Source organism: Eurosta solidaginis, chromosome 5, assembly GCF_040869045.1.
Source record: "Eurosta solidaginis isolate ZX-2024a chromosome 5, ASM4086904v1, whole genome shotgun sequence".
In the NCBI taxonomy this organism is placed as follows: Eukaryota; Metazoa; Arthropoda; class Insecta; order Diptera; family Tephritidae; genus Eurosta; species Eurosta solidaginis.
Window position 1 is genome coordinate 109,541,683 of NC_090323.1, and position 16,924 is coordinate 109,558,606.

General features: G+C 38.8%; 1 protein-coding gene across 5 annotated transcripts in view; it reads left to right on the forward strand.

Moving 5' to 3' along the window:
- Nucleotides 1-16,924, forward strand: part of LOC137233476 (uncharacterized) — an 807,788-nt gene that overhangs the window by 201,308 nt on the left and 589,556 nt on the right. The gene's annotated exons all lie outside the window — the stretch shown is intronic.

The window sequence follows — 16,924 nt, forward strand, 5'->3', positions numbered from 1 at the left end:
TGTGGACTAAATATAAAGATTACATGACTGAAGATATTTTAATTCGAAAGTGTCGTAGAGCAATGGATCCTGATTTGCTGATTACATTGGAAATGTACAACAGCTTTGGTAATAGTTGAAGATATGTGTCTTGCTATTGCCAATAAAGCATTGGGGCAGTTAGCTTTGATTTCACCAAATCTTCCAATGCATGATTTATTTGATCGAGAGTTGCAGCGTGAACAACAATTCTATTGTGACGATTTACGTACATTTGTTCAATCCAATATCATCAAATTTAACAATCAATAAAAGGATATATATGGCAAAATCATGCAAGCTGTTTCTGATAACACTGGTGGATTATATTTTTTGGATGCACCTGGAGGCACCGGAAAAAAATTTGTGATTTCATTGATTTTAGCAACTATTCGATCGCAACAGAAAATTTCTTTGGCACTCGCTTCTTCTGGAACTGCTGCAACTTTATTGGATGGAGGACGAACAGATCATTCAGCTTTAAAATTGCTAAAAAATCATTGGAACCGAAGACTTTTTGTTGGTGCTTTAATTTTATTGTCAGGTGACTTTCGACAAATATTGCCAAAAATAGAATTAATTGAACGAGTGTTTCCAAATATTGTTCAAAATTACATGAATCACGATTGGTTGAGAGAACGCGCAATGCTGGCACCAAAAAATGTACATGTCAATGAAATCAATCATCACATTCTGAAAAAATTTCCAGGTGTGGTGACAACATACAAGTCAGTGGATAGCGCAATGAATCAAGATGACGCAGTGAATTATCCAGTTGAATTTTTGAATTCATTGGAACCGTCTGGTATGCCACTGCATTATTTAAATTTGAAGGTCGGCTCATCAGTTATTTTATTGCGGAATTTAAATTCACCAAAATTGTGTAATGGAACAAGACTGAATGTGACGAATTTAAGTGAAGCAACAATACTGACCGGCAACGCGAAAGGTGAAATTGTGCTAATACCGCGAATCCCACTGATACCAACAGACATGCCATTTGAATTCAAGCGTTTGCAATTTCCAGTGCGCCTGTCATTTGGTATGTCAGTCAACAAGACGCAAGGACAAACGCTTCGAGTATGCGGATTGAATTTGGAGGAACCGTGCTTTTCGCATATACGTTGCCTCTTCCGGAGTAGGCATTCCAAATTGTTTGTTTATGCATATCCCAGATGGAAAATGTAGTGTATCCAAATGTTTTGGATTAAGAATTAAAATAAAGATTAAAAAAAATTCTATAATATTTTATTCTTTTTCCAATATTTCTATTGGCGTAGCGAAGCACACCGGGGTTCCGCTAGTATATATAAAAATAAGTGCACATTTTTGGTATTACTTTATAACTTGAGACCGCCTTCACCAAATTCAACCAAACTTCTACGGTAGATTTGGGCTATCATGCAGATGGTTTCTGTAAAGTTTGATTGAATTTGGTCGAGTGGTTCATGAGATATATCACACCAAGCTACGGCTACGTTTCATACCAATAGATGGTGCTTATTTGCATATTTCCGTTATTTCATGAAATCGAATAGGTGGTGCTTATTTCCATTTTGCATTATTCAATGGAATTGTCGTTTCTAAAATTATAATTTGACGTTCGGCATTTCTAATGTGAAAACCAAACGAAAAAAAGAAGTCATTTGTTTTTTTTTTTTTTGTTTTTTCATAAAAACTGTGAAAAAAGAAAAATAAATGAACTGGATTTAAGTAAATTCGGTATATGCTGTGCGTCAATTTGGTGAGTAATGTCCCACTAGATTTATTAAGTGTGATTTTGTTGTGTCAAAGAAACAACATTGTAATAGAATTGCGTTCCTTTTCTTCAGAAACAACCATGAATACAGTTGAAATAATTTTGGAAATTGCTGACCGACTGCATTCTGATGAAGATGTCATACATTTCGCATCGGCAAATTCATTTTTGGCTGGGATTTTAGCAACAAGAATTCAAGAGTATCGAGTTCAATCGCTGATGCATTATTTCGGTCAATAATTTAGATTTCTCGAAATCCAAACCCAACATTCCGCAAATTTCAACTGGTTCTTTTCAAATGGTAGCTTCCTTTAAAATTTACAATATTTCTTCATTACACAACTTTCCCAGCAAACAACGGTTCGGCGCAACGTGTTCAATCTTCTTTCACGACGAGAATCAACTTGCAAATTTACGACTACCAAATCTGATAGCCATAAGATTTACATATACAATGTTTCTTGGAAATACGGATCAAGTCAACATTAGAAACATTCGCCCACCTGTTTTCTAATCAATATCGCTACAACTATTTGGTTACCTAACTCATGGATCCCTCGAGTTCAACGAATATATTCGATTCATAATTGAGTATTTCTTCATTTTCAATTGAATTCATATCAATATTTATAATACATTGGGAATTCCTTATGTAAGTATGTCGTATCGTTGAACAAAGACATAGTAGAAAATTGTGGCAATGATGTATCATGTTTTTCTCTTCAAATTTTTTTTTTTTTCCAATGTTCTTTCTTCGTTCATTTTACAGAATACATTTAGTGATTTCAACTGTATCTAGTCGTGCGCACGTGTTTTATTGTGTTTTTCATCAAATTTTTTGCACGGTTTGTATTCTTGTTTTGTCTTTTGGACATATACGTGTGGGTGTATTTCGACCGCGCATTTTTTGTTTGCACATATACTTTTCTTAAATTAAATTTCTTGCGTTGAACATGGAGTTTTAGTGAATTTTTTTCCTTTCTCTTGAAGAAAATGCCTCGAGCCAGACGTCTAAATATCGGTCGACGTACGCGTAGTGCTAACAGAATGTTACTTCAAAGAAGAGCGCAAAGTATTGATGACCTGTCACAACAAAATGAAATACTACGTGAACGATATGCACGAAAAAGATCTGCAGAACCACAGCGGCAAAGAAATCCAGTACGACCGAGTAAATACGACGTCTTATTCTAGAAAATATGTATCGTGCTGCTTTTAATTACGATCGACAAATTGATTACAGTATGCATGGATATATATTTGATTAATGAGTGCGACATTGTGAAGCAGCTAAGTTTCTGGGTGAAACGGCTGCCATGTGTTTTGCTAATGACAAAGTGGAATTGCCAGCATTTGAAACTCCACCTGATACATTGCACTAGTTGATTTTTGGAGGATCACCAATGTCGAAGCATTTTATAAGTCATATACAAGAATACAATTCATCATTTCAAATCACTTCTTTTGGTGCTACAAAAATTATAAGAGACAATTTTATGCCGACATTTAAGGTGATTACTTCATGTGGAATATCTAATTATTCTGTGGATCTAAGTAACAGTTTCTACAATGTTTTCAAGGGTTCTGATCCAGCATCAATTTACATTGCATACACATTACAGATTCAAGGTCAGATTTATCATAGAGCGGGTGCATTACCATTTCCTGGCGCTAACCATCAATTTTTGCAAATATATTTTATCGGAGATGAAAATCGTGAGTTGGATGAACGTTGCACAATTGGCTCACATACAAAACGAGCGATTATTTGCGATCTTCAAAGATTTTTTCATCAGAACAATTTATTGGTGAAATTGTTCAAAACCGCTCCCGATCGTATGCCATCTGATAATCACAAAATCAGAATCAGAGCGGATAAACGCCATTTGGTGAGCATGTCAGAAGATTTAATTTACCGACGATTGATGAAGTGGCAATTGTAATTGTTGGCGATCAGTTTCAATCCCGCGATATTGTACTTCAACGTAGAAATGAACAATTACAGCGTATTTCGGAGCTTCATCGCAGTTACGACGCATTACAATATCGAATTCTACATTGGAAAGGTGATGATGGTTATCACATTAATATACCAATGATAGATCCAAGAACCGGTAAATAATATACTAATTATATTAATCAGATATTAAATAAAAACTAAATTTAAAATCGAATGAACATATTTTTTACAGGACGAGATGTTGAAAAGAAAGTTAGTGCGATGAATTATTATTCTTATCGATTGATGATTCGTGCTAAAGAACAAAATTACATTCTGAGATGTGGTCAACTTTTTCACCAGTACATTGTAGATATGTATGCAAAAACTGAAACTTAACGTCTCAATTTCATCCGATTCAATTGAGCCAAATTGCGATCTGAAGAGTACATACATTTGCAAGATGCAATAGCGAATGATGCAAATGTGAATGACATCGGACGTCTGACGATATTACCAGTTTCTTATATTAGTAGTCCACGCCACATTCACGAATATGCACAAGATGCTATGTCATATGTTCGAAAATACGGCAGCCAGATCTTTTCATCACTTTTAGGTGTAATTCGATGTGGAACGATATAAAAACAAGTAAGGAAGGTTAAGTTCGGGTGTAACCGAACATTACATACTCAGTTGAGAGCTATGGTGACAACATAAGGGAAAATAACCATGTAGGAAAATGAACCGAGGGAAACCCTGGAATGTGTATCAAATGAAAGGCATTAAAGAGTATTTTATGAGTGATTGGGCCATAGTTCTATAGGTGGACGCCATTTAGGGATATAGCCATAAAGGTGGATCAGGGTTAACTCTAGAATGCGTTTGTACGATATGGGTATCAAATGAAAGGTGTTAATGAGTATTTTAAAAGGGAGTAATCCTTAGTTCCATAGGTGGACGCCGTTTCGAGATATCGCCACAAAGGTGGACCAGGGGTGACCCTAGAATTTGTTTGTACAATATGGGCATCAAACTAATGGTGTTAATGAGTATTTTAAAAGGGAGTGGGCCTTAGTTCTATAGGTGGATGCCGTTTCGAAATATCGCCATAAAGGTGGACCAGGGGTGACTCTAGAATGCGTTTGTACGATATGGGTATCAAATGAAAGGTGTTAATGAGTATTTTAAAAGGGAGTAATCCTTAGTTCCATACGTGGACGCCGTTTCGAGATATCGCCATAAAAGTGGACCAGGGTTGACCCTAGAATTTGTTTGTACAATATGGGCATCAAACGAAAGGTGTTAATGAGTATTTTAAAAGTGAGTGGGCCTTAGTTCTATAGGTGGACGCCTTTCCAAATATCGCCATAAAGGTGGGCCAGGGGTGACTCTACAATGTGTTTGTACGATATGGGTATCAAAAGAAAGGTGTTAATGAGTATTTTAAAAGGGAGTAATCCTTAGTTCCATAGGTGGACGCCGTTTCGAGATATCGCCATAAAGGTGGAGCAGGGGTGACCCTAGAATTTGTTTGCACAATATGGGTATCAAAAGAAAGGTGTTAATGAGTAATGAGTATTTTAAAAGGGAGTAATCCTTAGTTCCATAGGTAGACGCCGTTTCGAGATATCGCCATAAAGGTGGAGCAGGGGTGACTCTAGAATTTGTTTGTACAATATGGGTATCAAAAGAAAGGTGTTAATGAGTATTTTAAAAGGGAGTAATCCTTAGTTCCATAGGTGGACGCCGTTTCGAGATATCGCCATAAAGGTGGGCCAGGGGTGACTCTAGAATTCGTTTGTGCAATATGGGTATCAAACGAAAGGAGTTAATGAATATTTTAAAAGGGAGTGGGCATTAGTTCTATAGGTGGACGCCTTTTCGAGGTATCGCAATAAAGGTGGATCAGGGGTGACGCTAGACTTTGTTTGTACGATATGGGTATCAAATGAAAGGTGTTAATGAGTATGTTTAAAAGGGAGTGGGCCTTCGTTCTATTGGTGTTCGCCTTTTCGAGATATCGCCATAAAGGTGGACCAGGGGTGACTTAAGAATATGTTTGTACGATATGGGTATCAAATGAAAGGTGTTAATGAGTATTTTAAAAGGGCGTGGGGCTTAGTTCTATAGGTGGACGCCTTTTCGAGATATCGCCATAAAGGTGGACCAGGGGTGACTCTAGAATGAGCTTGTACGATATGGGTATCAAATTAAAGGTATTAATGAGGGTTTTAAAAGGGAGTGGTGTGAAGGCGTTTTCCAGATATCGACCAAAATGTGGACCAGGGTGACCCAGAACATCATCTGTTGGATACCGCTAATTTATTTATATATGTAATACCTGCCAAGATTTTAAAGGTTTTTTATTTCGCCCTGCAGAACTTTTTCATTTTCTTCTTCTTAATATGGTAAGTGTCACAACCATTTTATAAAGTTTTTTCTAAAGTTATATTTCGCGTCAATAAAACAATCCAATTACCTTACCATGTTTCATCCCTTTTTGCGTATTTGATATCGAATTATGTCATTTTTTCATTTTTCGTAATTTTCGATATCGAAAAAGTGGGCGTGGTCATAGTCGGATTTCGTTCATTTTTCATACCAAGATAAAGTGAGTTCAAGTAAGCACGTGAACTAAGTTCATTAAAGATATGTCGATTTTTGCTCAAGTTATCGTGTTAACGGCCATGCGGAAGGACAGACGGACGACTGTGTATAAAAACTGGGCGTGGCATCAACCGATTTCGCCCATTTTCACAGAAAACAGTTATCGTCATAGAATCTATGCCCCTACCAAATTTCAAAAGGATTGGTTAATTTTTGTTCGACTTATGGCGTTAAAAGTATCCTAGACAAATTAAATGAAAAAGGGCGGAGCCACGCCCATTTTGAAATTTTCTTTTATTTTTGTATTTTGTTGCACCATATCATTACTGGAGTTGAATGTTGACATAATTTACCTATATACTGTAAAGATATTCAATTTTTTGTTAAAATTTTACTTTAAAAAATTTTTGTTTTAAAAGTGCGCGTGGTCCTTCTCCGATTTTCCTAATTTTTATTAAGCGTACATATAGTAATAGGAGTAACGTTCCTGCCAAATTTCATCATGATATCTTCAACGACTGTCAAATTACAGCTTGCAAAAGTTTTAAATTACCTTCTTTTAAAAGTGGGCGGCCCCACGCCCATTGTCCAAAATTTTACTAATTTTCTATTCTGCGTCATAAGTTCAACTCATCTACCAAGTTTCGTCGCTTTATCTGTCTTTTGTAATGAACTATCGCACATTTTCCGTTTTTCGAAATTTTCGTTATCGAAAAAGTGGGCGTGGTTATAGTCCGATATCGTTCATTTTAAATAGCGATCTGAGATGAGTGCTCAGGAACCTACATACCAAATTTCATCAATATACCTCAAAATTTACTCAAGTTATCGTGTTAACGGACGGACGGACATGGATCAATCAAATTTTTTTTCGATCCTGATTATTTTTATATATGGAAGTCTATATCTATCTCGATTCCTTTATATATGTACAACCAACCGTTATCCAATCAAACTTAATATACTCTGCGAGCTCTGCTCAACTGAGTATACAAATAATTTGTTCGACGGTCAGTCACCGACAGATCGATACGATGTTACAGCACGTGTATTCCGGCAAAAATTAAAGGCACTGATGGATTTAATTGTGAAATCAAGCGTTTTTGGAAAGGTGCAATGTTGGATGTACTCGATTGAATGGCAAAACAGAGGTATGCCACACGCACACATATTGATATGGCTGGTACGTAAAATAACACCAGACGAGATTGATAGCGTCATATCAGCCGAAATACCAGATCAAACCATCGATCCAGAATTATTTGAAGTGGTAACAAAAAACATGATTCACGGTCCATGCGGTGAAATAAATATGAATTCACCATGTATGATCGATGGGAAATGTTCAAAGCGGTATCCGCGAGCATTAATTTCCGATACCCTAAGAGTCAATGGCGAATATCCATTGTATCGACGTCGATCATTTTAAAATAATGGTAAAACGGCGATAATAAGAGTGCGCAATCAAGACATCGAAGTTGATAATCGTTGAGTCGTGAAATATTCACCGATACAGTCAAAAGTTTTTCAGGCTCACATAAATGTTGAGTACTGTAGCTCAGTAAAGTCTATCAAATACATTTGTAAATATGTGAATAAAGGAAGTGATATGGCTGTTTTTCGAGTAGATGGTGAAAACAGAAATGATGAAATTACTCAATATCAAATGGGGCGATACATAAGCAGTAATTAAGCAGTTTGGCGTATCTTTTCGTTTCCTTTGTACGAAAGACATCCTGTTGTTGTCCATTTGGTAGTTCATCTGGAGAATGGTCAACGAGTTTATTTCACTACTGAGAATGTACAGCAGAGAGCAGCACATCCACCAACAACTACTTTAACTGCTTTTTTTTCAATTGTGTGAAATCGACACATTTGCCAGAAATTTGATATATACCGCAATATTACACCTGGAATGCATCATCGAAAAAATTTCAACGGCGTAAACAAGGAACACCAGTTAATGGTCATCCAGGTATTTTCCAAACAGATGCCTAGGGCAGGATGTATACGGTACATCCCAACAATGCTGAATGTTTCTATTTGCGAATGTTGTTGGTAAACGTTCGAGGACCAAAATCATTTCAGGATTTAAGAACAGTTCACGGTCATTTTTATCAGATATATCGCGAAGCATGTCAGCTCTTGCATTTGTTAGAAGATGACACTCATTGAGACGGCAACACTTCATGATGCATCGATTTCATCTCATCCACAGCAAATACGAATGTTATTTTCGATTATAATATCAACATGCATGCCAGGGAATTGTGGAATAAATATAAAGATTACATGACTGAAGACATTTTAATTCGGATGCGTCGTAGAGCAATGGATGCTGATTACATTAGAAATGTACAATGAAGCTTTGATAATAATTGAAGATATGTTTCTTGCTATTGCCAATAAAGCATTGGGGCAGTTAGCTTTGATTTCACCAAATCGTCCAAGCATGATTTATTTGATCGAGAGTTGCAGCGTGAACAACAATTCGATTGTGACGATTTACGTACATTTGTTCAATCCAACATCACCAAATTGAACAATCAACAAAACGATATATATGAAAAAATAATGCAAGTTGTTTCCGATAACACTGGTGGATTATATTTTTTGGATGCACCTGGCGGCACCGGAAAACATTTGTGATTTCATTGATTTTAGCAACTATTCGATCACAACAGAAAATTGCTTTGACACTCGCTTCTTCTGGAAATGCCGAAACTTTATTGGATGGAGGACGAACAGATCATCCAGCTTTAAAGTTGCCATTGAATATACAGGTGAAACTTCAACCTGTAACATATCCAAAAATTCAGCGATGGCAAAAGTTTTGCAACAAGCAGCGGTCATTCTATGGGATGAGTGTACAATGGCAAACAAAAAATCATTGGAAGCATTAAATCGAACGATGCAAGATTTACGTGGAAACCGAAGGCTTTTTTGTGGTGCTTTAATTTTATTTTCAGGTGACTTTCGACAAACATTGCCCGTTATTCCACGATCAACACCGGCAGTTGAGATCAATGCATGTTTGAAGTCTTCCCTTTTGTGGCGATACGTGAAAAAATTAACATTACACATAAACATGCGTGTTCAGTTGCACAATGATCAGTCTACAGAGCAGTTCTCGAAGCAATTGTTAGAGATCGGAAATGGCAAAATTCCAATCGACAAAACAAATGGTTTGATTACATTGCCAAACAATTTTTGTACAATTATCCAATCAAAAGAAGAATTAATTGAACGAGTGTTTCCAAATATTGTTCAAAATTACATGAATCACGATTGGTTGAGAGAACGCGCAATACTGGCACCAAAAAATGTACATGTCAATAAAATCAATCATCACATTCTGAAAAAAATTGGCAGGTGTGGTGACAACATACAAGTCAGTGGATAGCGCAATGAATCAAGATAACGCAGTGAATTATCCAGTTTAATTTTTGAATTCATTGGAACCGTCTGGTATGCCACTGCATTGTTTAAATTTGAAGGTCGGCTCATCAGTTATTTTATTACGGAATTTTAATGCACCAAAATTGTGTAATGGAACAAGACTGAATGTAAAAAAGTTGATGACGAATTTATTGAAGCAACAAAACTGACCGGGAAAGCGAAAGGTGAAATTGTTCTTATACCGCGAATCCCACTGATACCAACAGACATGCCATTTGAATTCAAGCGTTTGCAATTTCCAGTGCGCCTGTCATTTGCTATGTCAGTCAACAAGGCGCAAGGACAAAGGCTTCGAGTATGCGGATTGAATTTGGAGGAACCGTGCTTTTCGCACGGACAGCTATACGTTGCCTGTTCCAGAGTAGGCATTCAAAATTGTTTGTTTATGCATATCCCAGATGGAAAAACGAAAAATATAATGTATCCAAATGTTTTGTATTAAGAATTGAAATAAAGATTAAAAAAATTCTATATTTTATTATTTTTCCAATATTTCTATTGGTGTAGCGAAGCACACCGGGGTCCCGCTAGTTTTATATAAATTGCTGAACCCTGAATGCATATGGTTTTAAAATTTTTCAAGTACAGCGTGGCAGTTATCAGATTCGGCTGAAATTTTGTACAGCTTAATTTTAGATCATAGTTTATTATATCCTGCCCGGCAAAGCAGACTTTTTTTAAAGGACAGTTTAACCGGCATAGATATAATAATCTTAATAAGAACTATATTACTAAAATGAAACTTCAATTCTTAATTAATCCGAAAGACTTCTATGATTTTGTTGTCTCCAAATGTAGAACTAATGGATTCCCATCTACAATGAAACGCAATGACGTAATGTCAAATAATGATGGATGTGGACATGTTCGCGGATTTCTTTACATCAAACTACATGTAGTTCGGATTTATCACCGCTTTATTCGTTAAGTGCACCAATGCTTGACTTAATACAAATTCCATCTACATCTGTTAGTGATGTATTAACACATCTTTGAGTTTCATGCAGCAGTGATCCTAATGGTATCCCTACTGCTATTCTCCAAAGTTGTGCTGAATTTCTTTATAAAACCTTAACACATATAACATATCAAAATCAGGGGTATTTCCTGCAGCCTGGAAGGAACCATTCATTATACCATTTTATAAAAATGTGAGTAACTCGTGCGTGTAAAATTATAGAGGATTTGTTGTTGTTGTTGTATCAGTGCTTCGCCCCATCCAATATGTACGACCAATCAGAAATTGTTATCAATGTCCTCTAACGGGAGTCCAAGGAAACTTGCTGTTTCAACAGTGGTGGACCATAATGAGAGGGGTGTTAGAGGCGTTGGTTCCACAATACAGCTGAAGAGATGGTTGGTGTCATGTGGGGACACATTGCATGCGGGGCATACAATTCGTATGTCGGGGTTGATTCTGGATAGGTAAGAGTTTAACCTGTTACAGTATCCAGATCGAATTTGAGCTAGAGTGACGCGCGTTTCCCTAGGGAGAGTGCGTTCCTCCTCTGCTAGTTTTGGGTATGGTTCTTTAAGTACTGGATTCACCGGGCAATTCCTGGTATAGATGTCCTGTTTGTGGACCTGCTTGTGCTTTTTAGCTCATTCGGCTATGTTCTCAGGTACCGTATTTCCTCATAATGCTTACAAAGATGACCCCTTAAGCCCCTTGGCGGTGTAGCCTCATCAGTCAGATGTCTGTTGGGATGCCCAGGTTTCTGGGTATTCAACAGAAACTGTTTGGTTAACATTTCATTTCTCTCCCTAATGGGAAGTATTCTCGCCTCATTATGTAGGCGGTGTTCTGGGGGCATAAAAAGACAGCCCGCAACGGTTCTGAGGGCGGTATTTTGGCGGGCCTGCAGCTTCTTCCAGTGAGTAGTCTTTTAGGCTTCACGACCATATCGGGGGCGCGTAGCATGCAATCGGCTGGCCAATTGCTTTGTAAGTTCTAATGAGCCTTATCTTTACCCCAAGTACTGCGAGCAAGAGATTTGAGGATTTTATTACGGCTCTGGCTTTTCGGTACAATTGCGGGTGCGTGCGCTCCAAAATGTAGATCCTGATCGAACGTTACACCCAAGATTTTGTAGTGGAAGACAGTCGGTAGTGTGGTGCCATCGACGTGGATGTTAAATATGGTCGACATTGGAGCCATGTTGTAAATAAGGTCGCCGTTGATATGGTGGGTGACAATGTGAGGTTTCGCGAGGCGAAGAAACTGGAGAGATCAGGCAGATAGCTGTTTATTTTGCTACAAAGCTCATAGACCTGTGGGCCTGGGCCTGTGGCCATTATCGTGCAGTCATCGGCGTAGGAAACGATAGTGACTTCTTCTGGTGGTCAAGGTAGCTTCGATATGTAAAAGTTAAACTGAAGTGGGGACAGGACACCACTAAATAGTACCCCTTGTTTAATTCTTCTGTGTTTAGGTGTTTTATTCCTGGATTGCACCGATCCTTGCCGACCAGACAGATAATTGGCGGTACACCTTTTAAGACTTGTGGGAAGGGGAGACCCTTCCAGGTCTTGCAGTAACGTGCCATGGTTGATAGTATAAAAAGCTTTGGACAGGTCTAACGCAACGAGTACTGTCCTATGGTGGGGGTTTTGATTTAATCCGCGATTTCTCTGAGTACTAATGGCATTTAGCGCGGTGGTTGTGCTGTGTAATTTTCGGAAGCCATGCTGATGATTGACTAGTTGCAAATTTGCTTTAAAGTAGGGGAGCAGAAATGGCTTCAAGTGTCTTGGCTACTGGCGATAGGAGAGATATCCGACTCTAGTTTTAGTAGCGGGACCACCTTGGCCATTTTCCATTTTTCGGGGATGACAAAGGTGGAAAGGGACAGGTGCTAGATATTTAAATCCCTCTTTGCCTAGGCATCGGCATGGCTATTTCGTCTGGGTCCACTGCTTTAGATGGTTTAGCATGAACAATGGCATCCTCAACCCCTTTGGAGGTGATGGTAATTGGGTACGCGCTGTATTTATGTTTGTGTGCGCGTCTGTCTGTGCGCGTCTTTGTCCACCGTGGAATACATTACATATTGTCGGCAGAAAGCGCTCCTGCATTTTTTCGCATCTGACAGCGCTTTATCACCAAAGGCGATGGAAATTTTGTCAATTATAGAGGGTTCGCAAATCTTAGTGCCGTTCCAAAACTGTTAGAGTCTATTATTACTAAACAATTAGCTTACGCGGTTTCTTCTTATATAGACCCATATAAGCATTGTTTTCAAGGTGGTAGATTAACCCTTTCAAATTTATTAGAATTGACTACTCCTGTTTCTAGAGGCTTTGAAAATAATCTGCAGACTAGCATCATCTACACAGACTTTAGTAAAGCGTTAGACAAGGTTTCCCACTCAATTCTTTTGTTTTAACTTGAACGTATTGGTTTTCCACCTTTTCTCTTGCATTGGATATCCTCTTACAGAACACAAAAAGTAACACTTAGGAACTAGAGGTTTACGCCGATCACTTTATCGGCGGCGGCGGCGTAGGCGGCGCGCCGGCGTACGCCGGTGTTCTTACTTTAAAACGCTTCATTTTTCTATTTAAAAAAAATTATATTTAGGAAAGGGTTTGTTTGTATGTATTTAAGGAAATGAACGTGCTCGCCATTTCGGAAATATCCGGAGTTTTTGCCTCAAGATCTCGAAGACCGTTCAAAAATTTTCAGGAGTAGCTCCTTGCGGAGGGATTATCCCTCGTTCGCTTACTCCAGAGAGGCTTTGAACCTATCCCCAGTCTTTGGAATTGGTACTGCTGCGTCTGTTGAAAAAAAGAGATACATAAAATAGTCACACTTTTGTCAGTATATCTCGTGCAAAGCGTAGTTTCACCTAGGGATAACTCCTAATAATCGTCGCGAACACAATTTCTTTAAATCATTTGTGGCTCCTTGGCGGTCACGAACAAAGGCGACTTACGGTTGCTATTAATGGTCTATACACTCATGACACTCGTGGCACGGGGCGCCTCCAGCTTTTTCGGCTGTTTAAGAGCTACAATTCCCCATGTGCGAACAGTTGCGATCCCGACCACCAGTATGGGAAGACTATACCAATTGCGAAGACTATACAACCTTTACAAACCATCTTTTGCTGCTCTCCCCGGTGTCCGGCAGGGTGAGCGTGCGTTCCGCAAGGTCATCGCTTCAGCTTCTGCACGCTTCATCCCGGCCGGTAGAATACCCTGATATCATACCGCATTTCCCGGCCGAAGACGCAAATTTAGCAAGAGAACGTGACCTTGCGACACACCTCAACCCTAGAAACTCCCTTATTAGGAGTCTTAATTTGGATATCATGCGTCTGGTAAATGAACATAAATGTACCAAATGAGCGGAGCATCTAAAGAACTGCAACCTCTCCGCGGGTGTTGGTAAAATGTGGGCAACCGTTAAATCCTTGTCTTATCCAACTAAACACAATGATAAAGTTTCTATAGCCTGCGGTGATAAAACTTTTATCTGATTCGAAGAAATGCGCAAGCGGCTTTTGCCGACAATTTATAATGCATTCTTCTGTAGACAAAGGCAGACGTCGTTCTAACAGACGAGCCCATAAACATAAATACGACGTCCCACCCATTACGATCACCCCCACAGAGGTTGAAGCAGCCATCCGTAAGGCCAGGCCATCCAAGTCGATAGGCCCGGACGAAATAGCCATGCCAATGCTTTAACACCTTGGCGATGAGGGAATAAAATACCTAACACATGTTTTCAACCTGTCACTGAAATACTTCGTCATTCCCGAAAAATGGAAAATGGCAAGGATAATCCCGCTACTAAAGCCTGGCAAACCAGCTAACGAAGGCGAGTCTTATCGACCGATATCACTCCTTTCGCCAGTAGCTAAGACATTGGAAACCGTTGTGCTCCCTTATTTCACGGCAAATCTTCGCCTAGCCACACCAACATGGCTTCCGTAAATTGCACAGCCCCACCACCGCCCTCAATGGCATTAACACTCAGATTAATTACGGATTAAATCAGCAAAAACCCATCATAGGACGGTGCTCGTGGCACTTTACCTGTCAAAAGCTTTTGACACAGTCAACCACGGCACGCTACTCCAAGACATAGAAGGCTCACACCTTCCCGCTTGTCTAAAAGGATGGACCGCTAATTATCTGAGTGGTTGGCAGGCGTCGGTTGAATTTAGGAACGTAATTTCTAAATATATATGGATAAAATTTTTAAAATGTAGACCAAAGTTTGCTGACGTTTGTGTTCACAACATTGATTTCAATAGCCTTAGTTAAATCAAAACGATATTTTAGAATGAAAGTCGACCGATTTTAAGTTGAAAGAGGTTAAGTGGGCATATAAATTTATTATATAACTTTTCTTTTAGTGTTTTGTTTTAATAACTTGGTGAATTGGGTGATGCAAAGTCCGTGTTCAGCTGACATCGAAACGCCTGTTTTTTAAATAACTTATGAATAGTTAGAAAGAGTTAAATTTCGCAATTAGTTTCTTATAACTGACAGTGATGCGCATCCGTTGATACCACTTTCGACCATATCCGACCAATTTTCGACATAAATAATAAATGGCCTCAACAGTCTTAAACGAGTAGAAAATATAGTATCGCGCCGGACGCCGCCGCCGCCGCGCCGATATTTTTGGCATTCGGCGGCGGCGTGCGAAAAACGACCACAATCGGCGGCGGCGGCGTTTACCGGCGGCGTATATCTCTATTAGGAACTACTTATCTCATTTAATGATGTTTCTTCGGGTGTGATGGAAGGAAGCCATCGACAACATTTTGTTTTTATTGTTTATTAACAACCTTCCTATTGTTTTATCGTAACTCCTGAGGATAAATTGTGTCTTTTGATCTAAATAACTTAATTAGCTGGCAACTTGGAACTTAACCTGAAAAAATGCAAGTTAATTTGTTTACCTAGCAAACCAATCAGTGAGGACTACGTAATTGAGGAATTCAATCACCCGTTCATTACCAAAACGCGTTCTTTACCTCGTTGGTTAGAACAATTTTGGATTATGCCTCAAGTTCATTACGATAGATTGGTTTCGGTGCAAAAATAATGCTTCGTGTCTTAAATTGCCCATTTTTGCTAAGTGAGATGTGTCAATGTCCTCTTTAGGCCTTCGAGATATTTTCAACCACTTTCCTTATGCACTTGCAGATGTACCCTGCAGTCAAACCAACTAGTTGTATATTGAAGAATCCCTGAAGTCAATGTGCCAATGTCCTCTTTGGGCCTTCGAGATATTTTCAACCACTTTCCTTAAACACTTGCAGATGTACCGTGCAGTCAAACCAAATAGTTGTATATTGAAGAATCCCTGCAGTCAAACCAACTAGTTGTATATTGAAGAATCCCTGCAGTCAAACCAACTAGTTCTATATTAGAAGAATAATAGTTTGCCAAAAATCCCAACTAGTTAGAGTTAGCAAATAGCATCATACCTGTTGACAAACTAGTCATTATATACTCAAGAATCGTACCAGATACCATACCAGCCAGCATATGCATTAGGGTTATACCATTTAACACGCTACTCAGTCTCTGCGTCAGCATTATACCAGAAGGCATACTAGTTATAATAATACCAATATCATATCAATTGACATACTTGTTAGTTTATACAACAGTATATTGATAACAGCGTTCATGGGGTGCGACCAAGCGAGGATATTTACCGACTCAGTGTGGATTAGGCTTAGGGTCTCCTTATGTTTATCTGGATCAAACGGCTGAGTTGGAAGGTGTCGTATCTCATCCATCAGGCAGTTGTTTGCTGGGATTCTCCGCCTTATGACAATTCACCAAAAACTCCTTTAAGTTGAGCTCTTTCGCCTCACTATGTAGGTGGTGTTCAGGGGTCATACGAAGACAAGCCATGGTAATTCTGAGTGCAGTTTTTGGCACGCCTGCAGCATTTTCTTGTATGTTATTTTTAAATCAGCCGACCAAACCGGTGACGCGAATCACATGAGCAGTCGACTAATTGATTTGTAAGTTGTGCTGCCGGCAAGCAAATTAAGGCTTTTGTTGTGGCTTTGTACTTTAGATACGAGTTCGGTGGCATGCGCCTTGAGGGGGAGAGTGTTATCGAATGTCACCCTAAGACCTTTGGGTGACTAACAGTCCATAAA